Source organism: Saimiri boliviensis, chromosome 5, assembly GCF_048565385.1.
Source record: "Saimiri boliviensis isolate mSaiBol1 chromosome 5, mSaiBol1.pri, whole genome shotgun sequence".
NCBI classification, from domain to species: domain Eukaryota; kingdom Metazoa; phylum Chordata; class Mammalia; order Primates; family Cebidae; genus Saimiri; species Saimiri boliviensis.
Genome location: NC_133453.1, coordinates 57,975,973 through 57,997,671, shown reverse-complemented (window position 1 = coordinate 57,997,671; position 21,699 = coordinate 57,975,973). Strand labels below are relative to the sequence as shown.

The following is a 21,699-nucleotide window of genomic DNA, read 5'->3' as shown; positions in this document are numbered from 1 at the left end:
GGTGCATGATCACCACATTTCCTAAGGAGTTATTACTGCCTACAGACCAGGAGATTCCCTGGCTGAAAAGTGTCACGAGTTTCCAGCATGGCTGTTTCAGCCTGTGCAGTGGATCTCCCCGAAAAACTCACACAAATCTGAGTGGCTGTTTCAATGGGTGCCTGGAATGCCTGGGAGACAGAGCCACCCATTAAACTGAAAAAAAGGGGGCTGAAACAGGGAGCCAGGTGATGTGGCTCAGCTGGTCTCACCCCCACAAAGACCAGCAATCTGAAACACTCTGGACTGAGAGTTTCGCAGCAAGAACAGCTGCACCTGGGATGGTCCAGCTCTGTGGGGGAAAGGGCATCTGCCACTACTGAAGCAGTCCACCACTACTGAGGCAGTCCACCATTGCCGAGACAATCCGCCATTATCAAGGCAGTCTGCCATTACAGAGGCAGTCCGCCATTACTGAGGCAGTTCTAACTATACCTCTATAAGCAAAACCACAAGGAAGTTCACACAGCAGCTGGGCAGAGCCCATGGCAGCTCAGCAACACCTCTGCTGGCAGACTGTGACTAGGCTACCTCCTTGCTGGGCAGGGCATCTCTGAAAAAAGGCAGCAGCACATCAGGAACTTATAAATAAAGCCCCACCTTCCCAGGTCAGAGCACCTGGAAAAAAAGGTGGTTATGAGTTCTGCTGCAGCAGACTCACATGTACCTGCCCAGCAGCTCTGAATGAAACAACGGAGCTCACAGCTCAGCTCTTGAGCTCCTATAAGGGACAGACAGTCTCCTCAAGCAGCTCCCTGACCCCATCCCGTATATCCAAAGAGATACCTATAAAGGAGAGCTTAGGCTGACATCTGGCGGGTATCCTTCTGGGACAAAGATAACAGAAGAAGAAACTGGCAGCAACCCTTACTGTTCTGCAGCTGCCTCAGGTGATCCCCAGGCAAGCAGGGTCTGGAGTGGACCTCCTGCAGCAGAGGGGCCTGACTGTTAGAAGGAAAACTAAAAATCAGAAAGAAGTAACTTCATCATCAACAACAAAAAAAAGTCCACTCAGTGACCCCCATCTGAAAGTCAGCAACTGTAAAGACCACAGGTAGATAAATGCACAAAGAGGGGAAGAAACCAGTGCAAAAAGGATGAAAACACCCAAAACTCCTCACCAGCAAAAGAACAAAACTGGAAGGAGAATGAGTCTGATGAATTGACAGAAACGGGCTTCAGAAGGTGGGTAATAACAAACTTCTCTGAGCTAAAAGAACATGTTCTAACCCAATGCAAAGAAACTAACAACCTTGAAAAAAGGTTTGACAAAATGCTAATGAGATAAACAGCTTAGAGAAGAATATAAATTACTTGACAGAGCTGAAAAACAAAACACGAGAACTTCGTGAAGCATACACAAGTTTCAATAGCCAAATTGACCAAGCAGAAGAAAGGATATTAGAGAATAAAGATCAATTCAATGAAATAAAATGAGAAGGCAAGAATAGAGAAAAAAAGAGTGAAAAGAAATGAACAAAGCCTCCAAGAAATATGGGATTATGTGAAAAAACCTAATCTATGTTTGATAGGTGTACCTGAATGTGACAGAGAGAATGAATCCAAGCTGGAAAATCATCTTCAGAACATTACCCAGGAGAACTTCCCCAACCTAGGAAGGCAGGGAATATTCAAGTCCAGGAAATACAGAGAACACCACAAAGATATTCCTCAAGAAGAGCAACTCCAAGACACATAATCACAGATTCACCAGGGTTAAAATGAAGGAAAAAATGCTAAGGGCAGCCAGTTAGAAAGATCAGGTTACTCACAAAGGGAAGCCCATCAGACTCTCAGCAGATCTCTCAGCAGAAACCCTACAAGCCAGGAGAGGGTGAGGGCTATATTCAACATCCTTAAAGAAAAGAACTTTCAACCTAGAATTTCATATCCAGCCAAACTAAGCTTCATAAGTGAAGGAGAAATAAAATCCTTTATGCACAAGCAATTGCTGAGAGATTTCGTTACCACCAGGCCTGCCTTGCAAGAGCTCCTGAAAGAAGCACTAAACAAGGAAAGGAACAACCAGTAGCAGCCATTCCAAAAACATACCAAATGGTAAAGAACATCGACACAATAAAGAAACTACATCAACTAATGGGAAAAACAACCAGCTAGCATCAACATGGCAGGATCAAATTCACACATAACAATAATAACCTTAAATGTAAATGTGCTAAATGCCTCAATCAAAAGACACAGACTGGCAAATTGGATAAAAAGTCAAAACTCATTGGTGTGCTGTATCCAGGAAACCCATCTCACATGCAAGGACACACACAGACTCAAAATAAAGGAATGGAGGAAGATTTACCAAGCAAATGGAGAGAAAAAAAAAAAGCATGGGTTGCAATCCTAGTCTCTGATAAAATAGACTTTAAGCCAACAAAGGTCAAAAGAGACAAAGAAGGGTATTACAAAATGGTAAAAAGATCAATGCAACAAGAAGAGCTAATGATTCTAAATATATATGCACCCAATAAAGGAGAACCCAGATACATAAAGCAAGTTCTTATTAATCTGCAAAGAGACTTAGGCTCACAATAATAGTGGGAGACTCTAACACTCCACTGTCAATATTAGACAGATCAATGAGACATAAAATTAAGAAAGGATATCCAGGACTTGAACTTAGATCTGGACCAAGCAAACCTAAGGGACATCTACAGAACTCTCCACCCCAAGTCCACAAAATATAGATTCATCTCAGCACCACATCACACCTACTCTAAAAGTGACCACATAATTGGAAGTAAATCACTCCTCAGCAAATACAAAAGAACAAAAATCATAACAAACAGTCTCTCAGATCACAGGACAATCAAATTAGAACTCAGGATTCAGAACCTACCTCAGAACCACACAACTGCATGGAAACTGAACTGGCTCTTGAATGTTGACTGGATAAACAATGAAATGAAGGCAGAAATAAAGATGTTCTTCGAAACCAACGAGAATGAAGAAACAACATACCAGAATGTCTGGGATACATTTAAAGCACTGTCTAGAGGAACATTTATAATGATAAATGCCCACATAAGAAGCAAGGACCAATCTAAAATCAACACCCTATCATCAAAATTGAAAGAGCTAGAGGAGCAAGATCAAAACTCAAAAGCTAGCAGAAGACAAGAAATAACAAAGATCAGAGCAGAACTTAAGGAGACAGAGACACCAAAAATGCTTCAAAAAATCAATAAATTCAGGAGCCAATATTTTGAAAAGATCAACAAAATAGACAGACCACTAGCCAGATCAATAAACAAAAGAGAAGAATCAAATAGATGCAATAAAAAAAAAAAAAACAGTAAAGGGAATATCACCACCAATTCCACAGAAATACAAACTAACATCAGAGCTTACTACAAACAACTCTATGCACATAAACCAGTAAACCTGGAAGAAATGGATAAATTTCTGGACACTTGCACCCACCCAAACCTAAACCAGGAAAAAGTTGAAATGCTGAATAGACCAATAACAGGGACTGAAGTTGAGGCAGCAATTAACAGCCTAACAACCAAAAAAAAAAGTGCAGGTCCAGATGGGTTCACAGCTGAATTCTACCAGACATACAAACAGGAGGTGGTACCACTTCTGAAACTATTCCAAACAATCCAAAAAGAGGGAATCCTTCCCAAATCATTTTATGAGACCAACATCATCCTGATACCAAAGCCTAACAGAGACTCAACAAAAAAAGAAAACTTCAGGCCAATATCCATGATGAGCATAGATGCAAAAATCTTCAATAACATACTGGCAAACTGATTGCAACAGCACATCAAAAAGCTTATCCATCACAATCAAGTGGGCTTCATCCTGTGGATGCAAGGTTGGTTCAATATACACAAGTCTATAAACATAATCCACCACATAAACAGAACCAAAGTCAAAAATCACATGATTATCTCAATAGATGCAGAGAAAACCTTCAACAAAATTCAACAGCCTATTATGCTAAAAACTCTCAATAAAATAGATATCAATGGAACGTATCTCAAAATAATAAAAGCTAATTATGACAAACCCACAGCCAATATCATACTGAATGGGCAAAAACTGGAAGCATTCCCTTTGAAATCTGGCACTAGACAAGGATGCTCTCTCTCTCTCACCACTCCTATTCAATATAGTATTGGAAGTTATCGCCAGAGCAATCAGGCAAGAAAAAGAAAGAAAGGGTATTCGATTAGGAAAGGTGGAAGTCAAATTGTATTTATTTGCAGATGACATGATTGTATATTTAGAAGACTCCATTGTCTCAGCCCAAAATCTCTTGAAACTGATAAGCAACTTCAGCAAAGTCTCAACATACAAAATCAATGTGCAGAAATCACAAGCATTCCTATACACCAATAAGAGACTTTAAGAAAGTCAAATCAAGAACAAACTGCCATTCACAATTGCTATAAAGAGAATAAAATACTTAGGAATACAACTAACAAAGGATGTAAAGGACCTCTTCAAGGAGAACTACTAACCACTGCTCAAGGAAATAAGAGAGCACACAAACAGATGGAAAAACGTTCCATGCTCATGGTTAGGAAGAATTAATATTGTGAAAATGGTCATACTGCCCAAAGTAATTGATAGATTCAATGGTATCCCCATCAAGCTACCTATGACCCTCTTCACAGAACTGGAAAAAAACCACCTTAAACTTCATATGGAACCAAAAGAGAGGCCACATAGCCAAGACAATTCTAAGCAAAAAGAATAAAGCTGGAGGCATCATGCTACCTGACTTCAAAGTATACTACAAGGCCACAGTAATCAAAACAGCATGGCACTGGTACCTAAATGGATTTATAGACCAACGGAAGAGAACAGAGGCCTCGGAGGCAATGCCACACATCTACAGCCACCTGATCTTTGAAAAATCTGACAAAAACAAGCAATGGGGAAAGCATTCCCTGATTAATAAATGGTGTTGGGAAAACTGGCTAGCCATGTGCAGAAAGCAAAAACTGGAGCCCTTCCTCATACCTTACACTAAAATTAACTCCAGATGGATTAGAGATTTAAACATAAGACCTAACACCATAAAAACCCTAGAAGAAAACCTAGGTAATACCATTCAGGACATAGGCATAGGCAAGGACTTCATGACTAAAACACCAAAAGCATTGGCAACAAAAGCCAAAATAGACAAACAAGATCTAATTAAACTCCAGAGCTTCTGCACAGCAAAAGAAACAATGATTAGAGTGAACCAGCAACCAACAGAATGGTAAAAAATTTCTGCAATCTACCCATCTGTCCAAGGGCTAATATCCGGAATCTACAAAGAACTAAAACAGATTTACAAGAAAACAAACAAACCCATTTAAAAGTGCGTGAAGGACATGAACAGTCACATTTCAGAAGAAGACATATATGAGGCCAACAAACATATGAAAAAATGCTTATCATCACTGGTCATTAGAGAAATGCAAATCAAATCACGTTGAGATACCATCTCACACCAGTTAGAATGTGATCATTAAAAAATCTGGAGACAACAGATGCTGGAGAGGATGTGGAGAAATAGGAACACTTTTACACTGTTGGTGGGATTGTAAATTTGTTCAACTATTGTGGAAGACAGTGCAGTGATTCCTTAAGGACCTAGAAATACAAATTCCATTTGATCCAGCAATACCATTACTGGTTATATATCCAAAGGATTGTAAATCATTCTATTATAAAGACACATGCACACATATGTTCATTGAGGCACTGTTTACAATAGCAAAGACTTGGAACCAACCTAAATGACCATTGATGATAGACTGAACAAGGAAAATGTGGCACATATACACCATGGAATACTATGCAGCCATAAAAAATGATGAGTTTGAGTCCTTTGTAGGGACATGGATGAATCTGGAAACCATCACTCTCAGCAAACTGAAACAAGAACAGAAAATCAAACAGTGCATGTTCTCACTCATAGGCAGGTGTTGAACAATGAGAACACATGGACACAGGGAGGGGAGCATCACACACTGGGGTCTGTTGGGGGGGAACTAGGGGAGGGATAGGAGTGGGGAGGTTGGGGAGGGATAACATGGGGAGAAATGCCAGATATAGGTGACAGGGGGGATGGAGGCAGCAAACCACAGTGCCATGTATGTACCTATGCAACAATCCTGCATGTTCTGCACATGTACTCCCGAATCTAAAGTGCAATAAACTATATACACACACACACACACACACACACACAGAGAGAGAGAGAGAGAGAGAGAGAAACAAAAACAAACATAACTTTGCTTTAGTTTGTATGCATGAATGATAATCCCCAAATTAGTCATAGAAAATTATTAACTAGCAAATCAAAGGCACAGTGGCTCATGCCTGTAATCCCAGAACTTTGGGAGGCCAAGGTGGGTGGACCTCCTGAGGTCCAAAGTTGGAGATCAGCCTGACCAAAATGGAGAAACCCCATTTCCAGCCTGACCAAAATGGAGAAACCCCATTTTTACTTAAAAAAAAAATACAATAATTCATTGGGTGTGGTAGAGCACACCTGTAGTCCCAGCTACTCGAGAGACTGAGGCAGGAGAATCACTTGAACCCGGAACGCAGAGGTTAGAGTGAGCCAAGATCACAACACTGCACTCCAACCTGTGGACAGAGCAAGATTCTGTTAAGGAAGGAAGGAAGGAAGGAAGGAAGGAAGGAAGGAAGGAAGGAAGGAAGGAAGAAGGAGGAAGGAAAGGGAAGGGAAGGGAAGGGGAGGGGAGGGGAGGGGAGGGGAGGGGAGGGGAGGGGAGGGGAGGGGAGGGGAAGGGAAGGGAAGGGAAGGGAAGGGAAGGGAAGGGAAGGGAAGGGAAGGGGGGAAGGAAGGAAAGGAGGGAGGGAGGGAGGGAAAGAAAAAAGGTAAAGAGAAGAGGGAGGGAGGGAGGGAGAGAAAGACATTGATAATAATTTTAAGTTGAACAATCATGACAAATAATTAAATGTACAATATATAAGGAAATATTTTAGAAGTCTACCCTTATATTTCATTATCTTCTCCAGAAATGAAAAACGATTACATGTACTCTGGCTAATACCAGTCACAAAGGAGATTTAGTAAGTCACTGTCAATGTTAGCAACCTATGTGGACAAAAAGGAAAATATATCTCTGAAGTGTAAAGATAACTAAATATTTCAAATAGTGGTAAGCAGCTAATTCTATCCTAATTCCAGTGCCTCTCAGAACCATCGTTGAAGTGAATGTTCTCAAAATTTCCGCTCATCATCATTCAAATTGCTAACCTTTGAATAATTTTTTTCATGCTTACCTCAATTATTTCCCCTACTTTTACTTGTTAAGAAATTGGCCATAGACTTTATTTGGGGACTCTCATGAGAATACTTTTGTGATATCTTAGGTAGAAAATGAAATGTTAGTGTTTTAAAATGATCACCACCTAAATTATTCAAATCCTATTTAAAAGAATTTAGAGGCCGGGTACAGTGGCTCAAGCCTGTAATCCCAGCACTTTGGGAGGCTGAGGCAGGTGGATCATGAGGTCAAGATTTGAGACCATCCTGGCCAACATGGTGAAATGCCGTCTCTACTAAAAATACAAAAATTAGCTGGGCGTGGTGGCGTGCACCTGTAGTCCCAGCTATTCAGGAGGCTGAGGCAGGAGAATTGCTTGAACCCAGGAGGCAGAGGTTGCAGTGAGCCAAGATTGTGCCACTGCACTCCAGCCTGGTGCCTGGCGACAGAATGAGACTCTGTCTCAAAAAAAAAAAAAAAAAAAAAAAAAGAATTTACAGATCAAAATGACATAAAAGCATATTATTGGGAAGGGATATAATGCACATTAATCACTTCATCAGTGTTCCAGCATTACCTAAAACAGCTGATAATTATTTCTAATCTATAAAAGTTATGTAATCTATGTTTTATAATCAGTTCTCTAGGTAATTCTCTCAAAACAAAAGAAGATACTTTAAAAAAAAAAAAACAAAACTAGAATTACTGGAATAAGTATTGCTGTTTAAACTGATGTCATCCTCAAAGAAAACCCATCCTTTAAATGAATAACTTATTTTTCTGGAGCAAATGTGGCAAATTCAAACTCCAAGAAGGCAGAAAAACATACCAATGATTGAAAATCACAACTGATAAGATGATACAATAGTTCTTTGGTTCTCATATAAAATGGTTGTGTGGTAAGACAAAATATGTCTTATAAGAGGAATTAAATTCATAAAAATTGAGAATACTAATGAAAAGCAGACTCGTGAGGTTTCAAATAATCTGCTTTTTCTGCTCTTCTTTTACTATGCTTGGAAGTGGCAGCAGGAATTATGAAATATAAGCAGAAAGGTAGTTTGGAAGATTTCCAGCCTGAATCATGAGACAATTACTGGTTGAGAGTTCTTTTCCAACATAATCCATCTTATGTTTTCTTTGTCATTTCCACCACTATTTCCACAGAGAATATCTGATACCAGGTTCTTATTGGCATCTCCTAAAAAGACTCATTTTAGGGGGTTCAGAGTGATAAAAATCTATTAAGTAATGAGATTGTGTTCCTACTTTCATCAGTTAAAATGGAAAGCTATAAATAATACTGAAAGAAAAATACAGCTGTGTGAATCTTGGCACAACAGGGGGTAAAACTATTCTTACCATTTTCTTCTTTTCCCCATGTTCCCCTATCCAGTGCATATAAATTTATTCTTCTGGTGGTTTCAGTTTGGGCCCCAGTTTTGAGTAACTCTAAGAACTCAAAGAAAAACACAACTGAAACCACTGCCTGGTGGTTTAACATGAAGCCCCCAATGACAGGCCTTTAGCAGAGCCCAGCAAAGGACTTATAAACAGAGCTCATTTTGGAAAGAAGGAGAGTTTGATAAGTCAGGAAAACAGGCTTCACTATAGCTGGCTTAGGAGATTTGGCATAGCCCTACCACATTTAGCCCTACTAAAAATAAATCATAATTCTAGTCCTCTGCTATAGGTAAGAAATACATGATAGGTTTCTCTGGCACTTTGAACAGATTGATTCTATGCTAGAATGCTAATGACACAAGGAAATGGCAAATATACATGCAAAATGAAGTTAAGCTGTATATAACAATTTCTTTCATTTGTCTTTGATTTATTTCCATTCAATTCTGAAGGCTCATGGGTCACTGGTTGTTTTGAATTAGTAGATCTAAAGCCTTCTATGGAAGCTCTGTCTGTGTCCCCTCCTTGCATTGTTCAACTGTAGATGACCTAGTCAATAGTTAACTCAAAGGTCTCTGTAAAGAAGGAGATTCTACCTTCAAACATGTTAGATACAGTCTACCGCCATACCACCCTGAAAGCACCCGATCTCATTTGATCTTGGAAGCTAAGCAGGGTTGGGACTGGTGAGTAGTTGGATGGGAAACATGTTAGATACAAAAATATAGAATCTGCTGAAACATAATAATTAAGATTTCACTGTTATTTTCAGAGATCTGATGGTAAATTCCTTCTGAGACTGTCAAAGATAGCACCAATGTCTTTATGATTAAATCTCTAGGGCAGGCAGGGTGCAGTGGTTCATGAATAATCCCAGCAATTTAGGAGGCCGAGGAGGGAGGATCACATGAAGTCATGAGTTCAAGACCTGCCTGGCCAACATGGTGAAACTCAGTCTCTGCTAATACAAAAGTTAGCTGGGCTTGGTGGCAGGCACCTGTAATCCCAGCTACTCAGGAGGCAGAGGCAGGAGAATCGCTTGAACCTGAGAAATGGAGGTTGCAGTGAGCCAAGATCATGCACTGCACTCCAGCCTGGTTGACAAAATGAGACTCCATTAAAAAAAAAAAAATGAACAAACAAAAAACTCTCTAGGGCACCTCAAAGAGAGGACCATAAATTGTTTTTCTCTGTTGCTACTTCTCTACAGAATTATTTATTTCCCACAAAATAATACAGGAAAAGATTACAAACAAAATCTAATGAAAATAAACTAAGGTTTTGAAAAGTGTCTCAGTTTGTAGCCTTAGCTAAATATAATTCCTTGCCTGCAAACTGGGATATTATTCAACTTATTACACAGAGGGGTGGAACATAAAACTGAGAAATATGCTGAGCTTTATTTCAGGCCCCCAAACACGAAAGGGTTTACCTTTTCCTCCGCAAGGCAGAATAGCAAACTGATCATGTATTCCAATAATAAATTGTGCTAGGAAAGTCCATATTTTAATTTTATTATGATTCCATTTACCTCTGATTTGTGTCTTTTCTAGGCCTTTCAACTAATTGTCTGTGGTCTTTGTATTTTTTAAATTTATGTTCTGTTTTCAGGAGATTTTCATATTATTTATTCACTCACCCAGTATAGCTTCAGAAACTCTCAAATGTCTTAAGGCAGAGACAAATTGCATGTTTAAATTCCCTGAAGTCTTCAATTTTATCACTCGAATATTACACAATTACCAAAATCTCTTCTGGATTTTCTCTTCTCCTGTAGTGATGCTCTGACAGGGGCCAAATTTGAATTGTGAGCCTCTAGCTCTGAATGTCTCTACTCTCCATAGTTTTCTTTGCTTCTTCGGGTCTTGATGTCTTTTATAACTTATTCTGCTTTTCTAGTATTGTTAAGAAATATCATTGATGTGCTGTGAACTGATCCATACTACCTCAAGCAAAACTTCAAAATTTAAAATCAAGGCAATTTTTTTGTTTGCTTACTTTTCTAGTTTTGTGATTATCTCCTGTTGTTTCTACTCAGCTTCCTAGTAGCTATTCTCTCATAGCCGGGCTCTCAGTGTCTGTGTCTCTGATGATAATGCTTGATTTTATAAAAATTTATCTTCACCAACTATTTACACCACCTTGCTATTTTGTACTGTTATTTAAAAAGCCTAATTTTGGTCCTTAGGACTAAATTATCTCTCAGAACCCCACTCCAGTTGCTGACTCTATTTCAGTTTGGTCTTTTGGATACACAAGGGCTGTCTTTGCAGCCCACTCTCTACCCTGCAAGCCTCTGCTTGTGTTTTCTGTTCATGTGTTAATTCTGAACAGCTTGTCAGGACTACCTGCTCAGATGCCAGCCTTACCTGGTTCTCTGATCATAGTGTCACACTCTGGCAATAACTCATCCATTGATCTCATAGCCTTGCCTATTTATTTAATTCTTCCAGACTCCTGCCAAACTAAACACTAATCTTACCTCAGTCATATCTGCTTACCTGTCATTCGCAAGCCAATAATTAAACTTTGGCAAAAACTGGAGTGTAAAGCACATGCAAAACTGACAGGAAATTTCAAAAGAAAAACATTTTAATATAGAAGATTCTTTCCACTTCATTTATTAATCTCAGTGTACTCTGCAAACATTTCCTAGAGTATCAGTCTCAGCACATTGGACTACAATTTCATCCAGGTTTTATTACAGCAGTCAACATTTTCTCTTGAGTAACTTTAAAAAGAAGAGAATCAAGCACATCCTGCTTTAAGACAAAAACAAAACAACAGCAGTTGAGCCTCTCATAATCCAGGGAGACACATAGGCTGGATGTGAAAATAACCTATCCTCACCCAAATCCTTTGAATTTCATGGAGGAAATTAATGGAGAAAGATGCAGCACTTGTTTTAAGCACTAACTCAACAGAAGAGAAAAAGTAGTGGGGACAGAATATGTGCATGATTGAGACTTTTATTCTGCAATCTTGTTAGTATTTTCTGGGCAAAATATGTTCTTAGTGCCTATGGAAAGATGAAAGAAAAACTTAAATGCTGACTAGTGTTTAAAGTCTGTGGAATTGTAGTGATCACTCTCTTGTTACAGATTGAAGGAGGTGGGAAGGTAAAGAATCAGCCTCTAATAATACTTATCAGGACTGCTGTAATACTGTAGTTTAACGAGTGATTTTCCAGTGCAGACCTATATAGAGAGAAGTTGTAATTTTCATAAGGCTTAGCCATGGATTTTTCTAGTAACTAAATATTACCACCACATCAGTTGCAATATTTCCATTGATAGACATTTTTTAAAAAGTCAAGAAATTACTTTATCACCATACTTCATAAACTTACATGGCCTCTATTTTTTCAATTTAAACTTCAGTGTGAAAGGATGTTGAATTTTTCACAGCTGTGCTAGGTAACTCCCACTGCCTTAGAAAACAATTAGACAGCACTTCTTAATCAGAAATTTTACTTGCACCTAAGAGTGAATTGTAGTGACATAATGACCTCTCTATATTTATTCCCACTCTTTAAATACAGTTAACCCATTTGTTATTTGGATATTAAAATGTATATGAGATGTATTAGTTTTAGTGGAGATTGAGAGCTAGTATTTTACAAAACGCTTTTAAAATTGTGATAATGCAATGATTAATACTAAATATTTTTCTTATATTTTTGATGAAATTATTGTGTCAATTATAGATTGATTTTTAAATAATAAATCTGATAGAAGTTAAAAATATCAAATATCATTTTATCTAACAACAATGTTAGCAACATAAATAAAAATTTATCTTTTAGTTTTTCTTTGTAGTTCCAGGTAATTCAGGAAATTCATCTAACCTCTTTCCTAGGATTAGTTTTAAGCAATGGAATAAAGGTGAATTTTCAGATAAAACAAGTGTCAATGAAATGGTCAGATGAAACATGTGTCATTGAACACAAATCTAGTCTTTGCCATGCAAAGAAAAGAATATTGGGAAATCTCAATTTCCTTTCTCCTATTAGAGCAGACACGCTTGGCTCTGTCAGCTAATAGTTATTTTTAGATAATGCCAAATAAAGTCTTGATAAGTGAAATAATCAAGTTGATTTCTTTTGTGTGTCATGTCATCTCACACAGCAATGGTGGTTTTGTGAAATTTAGTTTGATTGTGGTGAATTCTACGTAACTAACTGGTTTAGGATTGCCCACAATCCTACTTTTCCCCTCTGTCACTCACTGCTTGGGTGTCTCACGTTAATATCAAAAAAGTGAGGCCAGTGCCCCAACAGAGCAGACTGCCACTTTGCTGGTTATAAATTAAGAAAAGGATATTATCCACTGAATCTTAGGAATAGTATTTATGTCTTAACCTTTTGGTGTAAAATTAATTGAAATCACAAAACATACAATTTTTATTAACATGTTCTAATATTTTTAGTAAAATAAAATCATAATTTATTGACAGATGACTAACATAGACTGACTTCCTGTCAGCTCATTAGAATAGCTCTCAAATGAGTGAGTCAGAAAAAAAAATCATATGTTTGAATTATAAACAAAATGTAATAATATTCTTCCTTTTAAAAAAATTTTCTTTTTTGATACTCTGTAAAAATTTAGAATAGGGAGGAAATTGAAGTTATTTTGGAACCAAAGAAAAACAGGCTTATTATACAAAACAAAAGTGTATGTTTTTAAAAGAAAGGACTTTTATGTTCATAATTTCATTAGTTCAAGAAAGATATTAGTGAAAAAAAACAAAACAAACCAATTCTGCTTAGAGTAGGATAAAATTAGAGCTTTGGAAACAATTGTCTGCAGTTTCTTCCATCTTCCATTCTGTTTGGAGATGTATAATGCAGCTTGTGGTAAAAAATGTTTTCAGCTAAAATGTTTATAAAATGTACAAGCATTTGTTTTTATTCACTTTGAGTGAATATTTTATCTTTTATTTTTAAACACTCTGGAATGTATAAATATGTCAATTTTATTCATCGATAAAATAAAGCTCATTGTAACTATTGATCTTTTTCAATTGTATGAAAATGGCTGTATTTTGTCCTTTTTGAATAAAACTTAGTGAATAGAAAATTAGTTTTATTTACTTTCATGCCTTTGCCTTTGTCGTTTGTTATTGCAGGTGAGATTTTTCCACAGTTAATAATCATCTTTTCTAGCTCTTGTTACCCTTGATATTTCTCTTTAAATGTGATGTTATAAACTTTTACTACTATGGTCTGGGCTTAGAGTTATTTTGATTTACTTTCTTGGTATCTGTTTTATTTATAATACTTATGTATCTTTTCACTTATAAAACATTTTTTAACATTCCTTTTATCCTGTCATTCTAAATCTGTTCTTTTATATATTTTTGCAGATCCTTAATCTCTTCCTTATGTCTGTTAACCTTCGTTTCATGTGTTTCATATCTTTATCTTTTGGTATTGAATCTGGGTAAATTTCTCAGTAACATTTTTGATTTATTAATTTTCTCTTAAATTATTTGCAATCGAATTTTTGTTGTCATAATTTGTTTCTTTTAATTTTTAATTTGGAAATAATAAATGATTCACAGGAAGTTTTAAACATAGCCTAGAGAGGTTTTTGGTTCCTTTCACTGAGTTTTCTCTAATGGTAATATTTACAGTACGATAACAAAACCATGAAATTGACATGAGTACAATGCGTGTTTATAGTTTTATGGAATTTTATCACATGTAGATTTGTATATCTACTATGGCAATCAAATAGAATTATTCCATCACCACAAAGATCTTTTTGCTACCACTTTATAGTTATACCCACTTCTTCCTCTTCTCACTACTCTTGATCCCTGGCAACCACTAATCTCTTCTCCATCTTAAATAAATAAATGTCATTCAAGAATGTTATATAAATTGAATTGCACAATATTTGACCTTTTGAAATTGGATTTTTTTTTTGACTCAGCATAATGCCCTTGTGTATAGTTAGGTTGTTTTGATTTTTAGCCACTGTGCCAAGGTGGGTTTTTTTTTGTTTTTTGTTTTTTGTTTTTTGACACAGAGTCTTGCTCTGTCACCCAGGCTGGAGTTCAGTGGCATGATTTCAGCTCACTGCAGTATATGCCTCTTGGGTTCAAGTGATTGTCCTGCCTCAGCCTCCTTAGTAGCTGGAATTATAAGCGTGTGCCACTACACCTGGCTAATTTTTCTATTTTTAATAGAGACAGGGTTTCACCCTGTTGGCCAAACTGGTCTCGAACTCCTGACCTCAGATGATCTGCCTGCCTTGGCCTCCCAAAGTTCTGGGATTACAGGCATGAGTCACCATGCCCAGACAAGTGTATTTTTTAATTGGTATATTTGGGCCATTTATATTTAATATAATTACTGATATGTTGGGACTTACATCTACTATTTTGGTTTTCCAGTTGTCACTTTGTTTTTTGTTTCTACTTTATTTTTTTTTTATCTTCACCTAGGTTACTTGAACATTTTTGTAATTCCATTTTGATGTATCTATAGCATTTTTGAATGTTCCTCTTTGTATAGATTTTTAGCAAGTGTGCTATTATGCCTACATAACTTATCACAGTTAGCTGGTGCCAACTTTTATCAGAGTGAGTATAAAAACTTCCCTCTAAGTCTCTTTACTTCCCTCTAAGTCTCTTTACCATTTCTTAGTTATATGATTGTCTTAAATATGTCCTCTATATAGGTTAAGAGCCATAATTTTTTATCTACTTGTCAAACCTAATTTAGAAAACTCAAGAGAGGTAGCAAAATCTATGATATTTACTCAAATTTTTGCTTTTTTCATCATTCTTATTTTCTTCTTGTTGTTCTAAGACTCCTTTTTAAAATTATTTTTTTCTGGTTAAAGGACTTCCCTTGCCATTCATTTAAGGTATGTCTGCTAGTGACAAATTCTCTTGGTTTTCCTTTGTCTAATGGTGGATAAAGGAAAATTTTATTTCTCTTTCATTCTTAAAGGATGGTTTTACTGAATATAGAATATACAGTTGATATTTCATTCAGTACTTGAAAAATATTGTGCTGCTTCCTTCTGGCTTCATGATTTCTCATGAGAAATTGCTGTTTTATGAGTTTCTTTTTCCCTGTTGGTGTCATCTCTCTCTGGATACCTCATTACCACTGGATAGCTGTTAAAGTGCCATCTTCCCATTTGGATTCCTCCAGCAGAGCTGGAGAAGGAATGCCATCTTATCATCACTAGGTAGTGGTAAACATCCAAGATTCTATATGGTCTATATTGATACCATGAAAGAAAGTCTCATTACCTCTAGCATTTCCAATTGGTCTTCTCTAATAATTTCCCTGCAGAGTGGATGGTGAGGAGTGCCTCCTTACAGCCAGATGAGCATGAAGACCTAGGTTCTCTACTCTATCTTTTCTTACAGAAGCCATGTTTCTTTTCCTCCCATATCTGGAGTAGAGCAGTTATTGTGTACAAGTTTTTGCTATGTGGTCCTCTTTCTGGTCCTTTGGTGAGAGATAGTGAGCTTTCTTGAAAGCTTTTAAAAATTTTTTTGGTCTGCTGCTTTTAGCATTTCCAGGTTCCCAGTTTCTCTAGCATGCAGTAAAGGATATATGAGTCAAAAAAGAAACCCAGGGAACTCACTGCCTCACTGCTCATGTCTCCAAATCACCACTGGTCTGTTTTCTTCCTTCTGCAGGGTGTGTGTGTGTGTGTGTGTGTGTGTGTGTGCAGGTGCGGGTGTGTGTACAGACTATACATATATATTTGGCTCTCTCTTTCTTTCTCTCTCTTAGTCTAGGCTAGAGCTTTTTTGCCTTTATTGATTTTTTTATTTTCATGACTACATTTTGAATTTCAAGTTTTTGTTTTTACATCTATCTGTTCATGTTTCCTTTTAGCCTTTTTTGGTTTCAACTTTTTTATTTTTAAAAATGGATATGCTTTCTTCTTCATCTCTCTTTAAGTCCCAAATATATGCATTTTGGAAACATTTTAAGACTTCTCTGATTTCATTTCACCTGGAAGAATTCATCTTACACTTGCTTTCTAAGGAATATTCCAAAAAAAATTTTCTTTTCTTCTTATGTTTTGAAATTTTAATTTTCAACTCCTTGTGAATGGGAAGTTTCTCTCCTTCATGCTCATTCTTCCTTGTTAATGTTCTGTAGTCTTTATTCAATGCTATGTATTTTTAGTCTAGAATGAGATCTTAATTGGGACATCAAGGACTCCTGTTTTATAATGATACTAGAAGTAAAGCAGAGGCACTCACCTAGCTTGTGGCAACTTGTTCTAAGATGTCTACATTCTTTTGTCTTGCTAGATACACAGATGAGTCAACATAGATGAGAGAGCCCTGCTTCCAGTTCCAGGCAGCAAGTCAGGCCTTTGTCACTTTTTACACACAAAGTCAATCCTGCTGAGGTATTAGAACTTCTAGTTGCCTCAGTCTGCTTCTGGATCTAAAGACTTTCAAGCCCATGGTTTCCAACCTGCTTATTGCATTTTTTGTTTTTCTTGTATTTATGGTCCTTGGAGATGTTTAACTAATTTTCAGCTGTGGCTTTATCTTTTTAGTCATCTCTTTTTGTATTTAATCTGCCTTTGCTATTGCTTTTGAACAGAAGAGTCTTAAAAGCATGAACTTACAAGACTGTTTTTATTGGAAGCTCTCAAATTTCCACTAAACTGACTTTTCCCCCTTGCATTTTCAAAATAGCTGCCTAAAATAAAGACTCAAGTGACCCTCTGTTATCTAAATGTATCAAAAGACTTTGGGATTTAGTCTAAGAAACTGAATCTCTTCTTACCAAAGCCTACTATATATGGGTCAGTGCTCTTCAGCAGCCAATATCCCAAATAAATCATTTATTTCCATGATTTTAATTATTGTCTAAGGCTAGTTTCTGTAAAATTATATATCTGATTTGACTTTGTCTACCACTTATTTTTAATTTGTCTTATACATATTGTCCTCAAAATAGAAATCTTCCCAATCTCTAGAAACCAACAGAGGAAAGTCATACATCCTTATTTTCCCTCTAAGATTCCTTTTGAGCCACTTAGGTGATATTTATAAGAATTTGAGTGTGTGTAGTATTTGAACCTAGTAAATTGATTTTTTAAAATGGAAGTAATGTCTTCTGCCTTAAAAAGTTTGCAAACCAAACACTTAAAAACTTAAAAATGTCTATTTAGCACCTACTATGAGCAAATAATTGGACTACTATTGTAATTTGGAATACAGAGAAGCAGTGAATAGATGGTCTGGTTTTATGAAATGTAGACATTAAGATAAATTTATTTGACAGGTTGTTATTGTGTGTCAGCTAAGCTATTGTGCTAAGAGCTGTGGAAGAATCAAACATGATGGATAATCCTCATTTTTTTACAGTTTACGTGGGAGATAAAAACACTAATGGGCATGATATAGGATATATGGTGATGAGTTCTATGAGACAGGCATAAAGGAAGTGCTGTGGGTGTTGACTGGGGGAGGGTTGAGTTCCAATTGAGCGTAGGGGAGACATGAATTGGGTAAGAGTTCCCAGAAGAAATGCCACTTGAACAGAACTCTGAGGGATGGTGGTATTCAGTATGAGAGCAGGAGTTTTCTGGATATGGGGAATAAATTCACAGAAGCAGTAAGCTGCGGGATATGTATAATCAAACAGATACTAGCGGTCATTTCTTTTATGCTTTGTTCCATTCTCTCTCCACATTGAGGAGTAAATATGTCATGGTAAAGGGTTTCCATGATTACTGGACTTATTTGAAAATTGTTTAATTCCTCCTTGTTTCCTCTAACAAATTTTTGCTTGCAGCAGCTTTCAACAACTTCAACGAAACTTTAAAATATTCTCTTTGTAAGCTAGCTCTCGCCTTTTCGTGTATCTCTTTGATTGGTCGCATATAACACTTCAAAATGATATTTTCATGACCTTGTTTACAGTTACATTATCTATTTTCTAATCATGACTCTCTGTTGCTCTTCCAAATACATACAGAATTCTGACAGTAAGAACAAAAATGTACTCTTAGGGTGACTTTTATTTGTATTTAGTGATGTTTTATTTTTCAAGTTTTTATTAGTGGACTTAATTTCTTAAAGAGTTTTAGATTTACACAAAAACTGAACAGAGGGCACTTGAAGTGCCATGCAGCACCTTCATCACACATAGTTCCCCGATTAATATTCTAACTCATTACTATTAAATTGTTACAATAAATAACCCAATATTGATATATTTTATGAACTGAAATCCATAGATTAGTGAGATATTTTATAATGCCCTTTTTGTCTGAGCCAGAATCACAACTGGGATACCTCATTGCATTTAAATATCATGTCTGCTTAAGCTCCTCTTGCCTAAGACAGTTGCTCAGGTTTTTCTTGTTTTTCATGACCTTGACAGTTTTGAAGAGTACTGGTCAGCAATGTTGTACAATGTCCTTGTATTGGGATATTATCTGCTGTTTTTCTCATGACTAGATGGGACTTAAGAGGTTTGAGGAGGAAGATCATTGATACAAAGTACCATCTTCATAGCATCATATCAAGAAATCATACTGTCAACATGATTTACGACCTGTGTTGACCTTGGTCACCTGGCAGAATAAAGTTTTCCCACCATAAAGATGCTTATTTCTGCCCGCTCCTCTTCCATACTGCACTCTTTGGAAGGAAGTTACAGTCTGTACTTAAGGAACAGGAAATTATGCTCTCATTTTTTTTTATTCCTCCAAACAAACTTATGACAAAATGAGGAAGACAGAGTAAGAATTATTATGCTTCCTCTTTCCCATATCACACATGAAGAACTCTGTAGTTGGGGAAGATTGTGTGGCTTAAGTGTGGCCACAACAGAGAAACAGAAGAAACAGTATTAGATACTATGTGTGCTCGCCAGTGCTTTCTCCAAGACAGATTTTTCTGCCAGCCTCAACCACGGCTCCTTAGGTTTTCCTTGGCGTTCTCTCTCTGCATTCCGTCCATTTCTTAGTTTTTATAATTCTCATTCTATTATCATTCACGTTTCCTTATTTTTTGACCATGGTCTTCCTGTTTCCTTTGCTCTTACACTTCATTTTTGTAGGCACTTAATTTTTTATTACAACTAGTTTTCAAAAATTGAATGAGATCTCATTGACTAAGACAAGCAGAGGCTGTGTGCTTGTAGTTCATGTGTGTATCCACCTGCATTCTCAGTTTGTCCTCTTCTTTCATGAACTTAAATAACTTAGCATTCTAACTAATCAATACTCAAAACAAAAATTTCTATCTTCATCTTTAATAATGACAGTATTTCTTAAAATGTTGTACCTAGATGAGTTTTACATTTTCCTCACAAACTGAGAAATTTCTCCTTTCAGACTAAGTGGTCCTTGAGAAATGAATAGAGAAATTTAAACAAGATATGGCTGGAACAGCTACAAATGCCTCTTTCAGAAAATTTATAGTTTTTGATTATGGATAACCTGCTAATGAACAGATTTTGTTCAACTCCAAAATAATTTTTTTTCTGATTTGATGAGAAAGCTAAACAATATTTGAAACATATTTCTTATGTTTTATGTGGGATCCAGTTTCCTGAAGACTTCTGGGATTGCCAGTGGGGTCAGAATTTGAGGCTCCAAGGAATACATGGAGATAATGTTATGAACATTTTTATGTTTTTGTGTAAAGAGCTGGCAATATTTGCATATATTTGGGAGGTATTCTTTGGCTATAACTTCCTTGGTACAAATTAGAGAGACACTGTAATTGTGGTTGTCTGTTGTCCCATTGTATGTGCTCTATGAGCATGTTGTGTGTGTGTGTGTGTGTGTGTCTGTCGGTCTGTCTGCGTGTGTTTATGTTTTTGTGTATTTATATGAGTTGCTTGGGAAGCAGAAAATATTGACCTCCCCGATTTAGTGACAATCTATTAAGAAAAATAGAAATACACTTAAATCAGTGAATCTCAAAAAAACTGTAATCTATTATTGGCTTCCCCTGTACATTTGTCTGAGTCAATTTGACCTGAAAGGTGAGTTATTGAATTTTTACATTTTAATTTCATGATAAGAGTATGAGACTGAATTTTTTTTAATTCTTGCCTTCACAACATAGTTGATTTAATCAGCATAATCAACAACAACAGCAAATAACAAAACAAACAAAAACTTGTTTTATTGAAATATTTAATAAGTGAGGTCCTCATAGTTTCCTTGGGAAAACACTGTCTTAGTAGGCATTGTGACACAGTAAGGAAAAGTAGAAAACTGAATGACTGGATCCCATTGTGTTTCTAAAACATAAAGTTGTAGGTCTTGGGTTGAATTTTATAAACTCCTAATCAAAAGCAAAATATTAAGAGACTCCACTGGCATTTAATAATCTAATGGATCAACTACACACATTGCTGCAGTGGATCATATTTGATATTTAATAATAATGTGATAGCAAAAGCTTTCACATTGATAGGCAGGGTTGTTCAATTTAGTATATTCATAGCTGCCTGACAATGCCCCACATACTTACGGTGATTGCATCAGACACTTGTGATTGCCATACTAAAGTGTCTGCCCTCCTTCATGTAAAGAAAGTACAATTTATCAGAAGTTTCCATAACTTTTTAGCATTCAGCAACCAAGATATCAGATTAGAATAAACAATGGTTTTATATACTATTCCCATTCCTAGCTGTTTAGCCATTTTGTTCTCTTACTATATGAAATATCAACTTCGTGTGTGGTTGTATTTATAGAGAAATTCTACTACATATATGTATATACATATCCACATACATACATATATACTGCTTTTTTGTTATAAAAGTAGTACATGCTCATTATAAAAAGAAAAGCAGCGCAAATGGGGTAAAACATTTGCAATGCAATCACCCCAGGATAACTACAGTTAACATATTGGTAGCCTTCTGTGCATATATATATATATATATGATATATACATCACTATCTATATCTACAGATATCTGTCCTTTATAAAATAAAAATACCATTCATTTAGTTTTGAAATATTT

The 21,699-nt window shown here is 36.5% G+C and overlaps 1 protein-coding gene across 1 annotated transcript in view; it reads left to right on the top strand.

Moving 5' to 3' along the window:
- PPP1R1C (protein phosphatase 1 regulatory inhibitor subunit 1C) overlaps positions 1 to 21,699 on the top strand; it is a 137,985-nt gene that overhangs the window by 54,211 nt on the left and 62,075 nt on the right. The window lies entirely within an intron of this gene.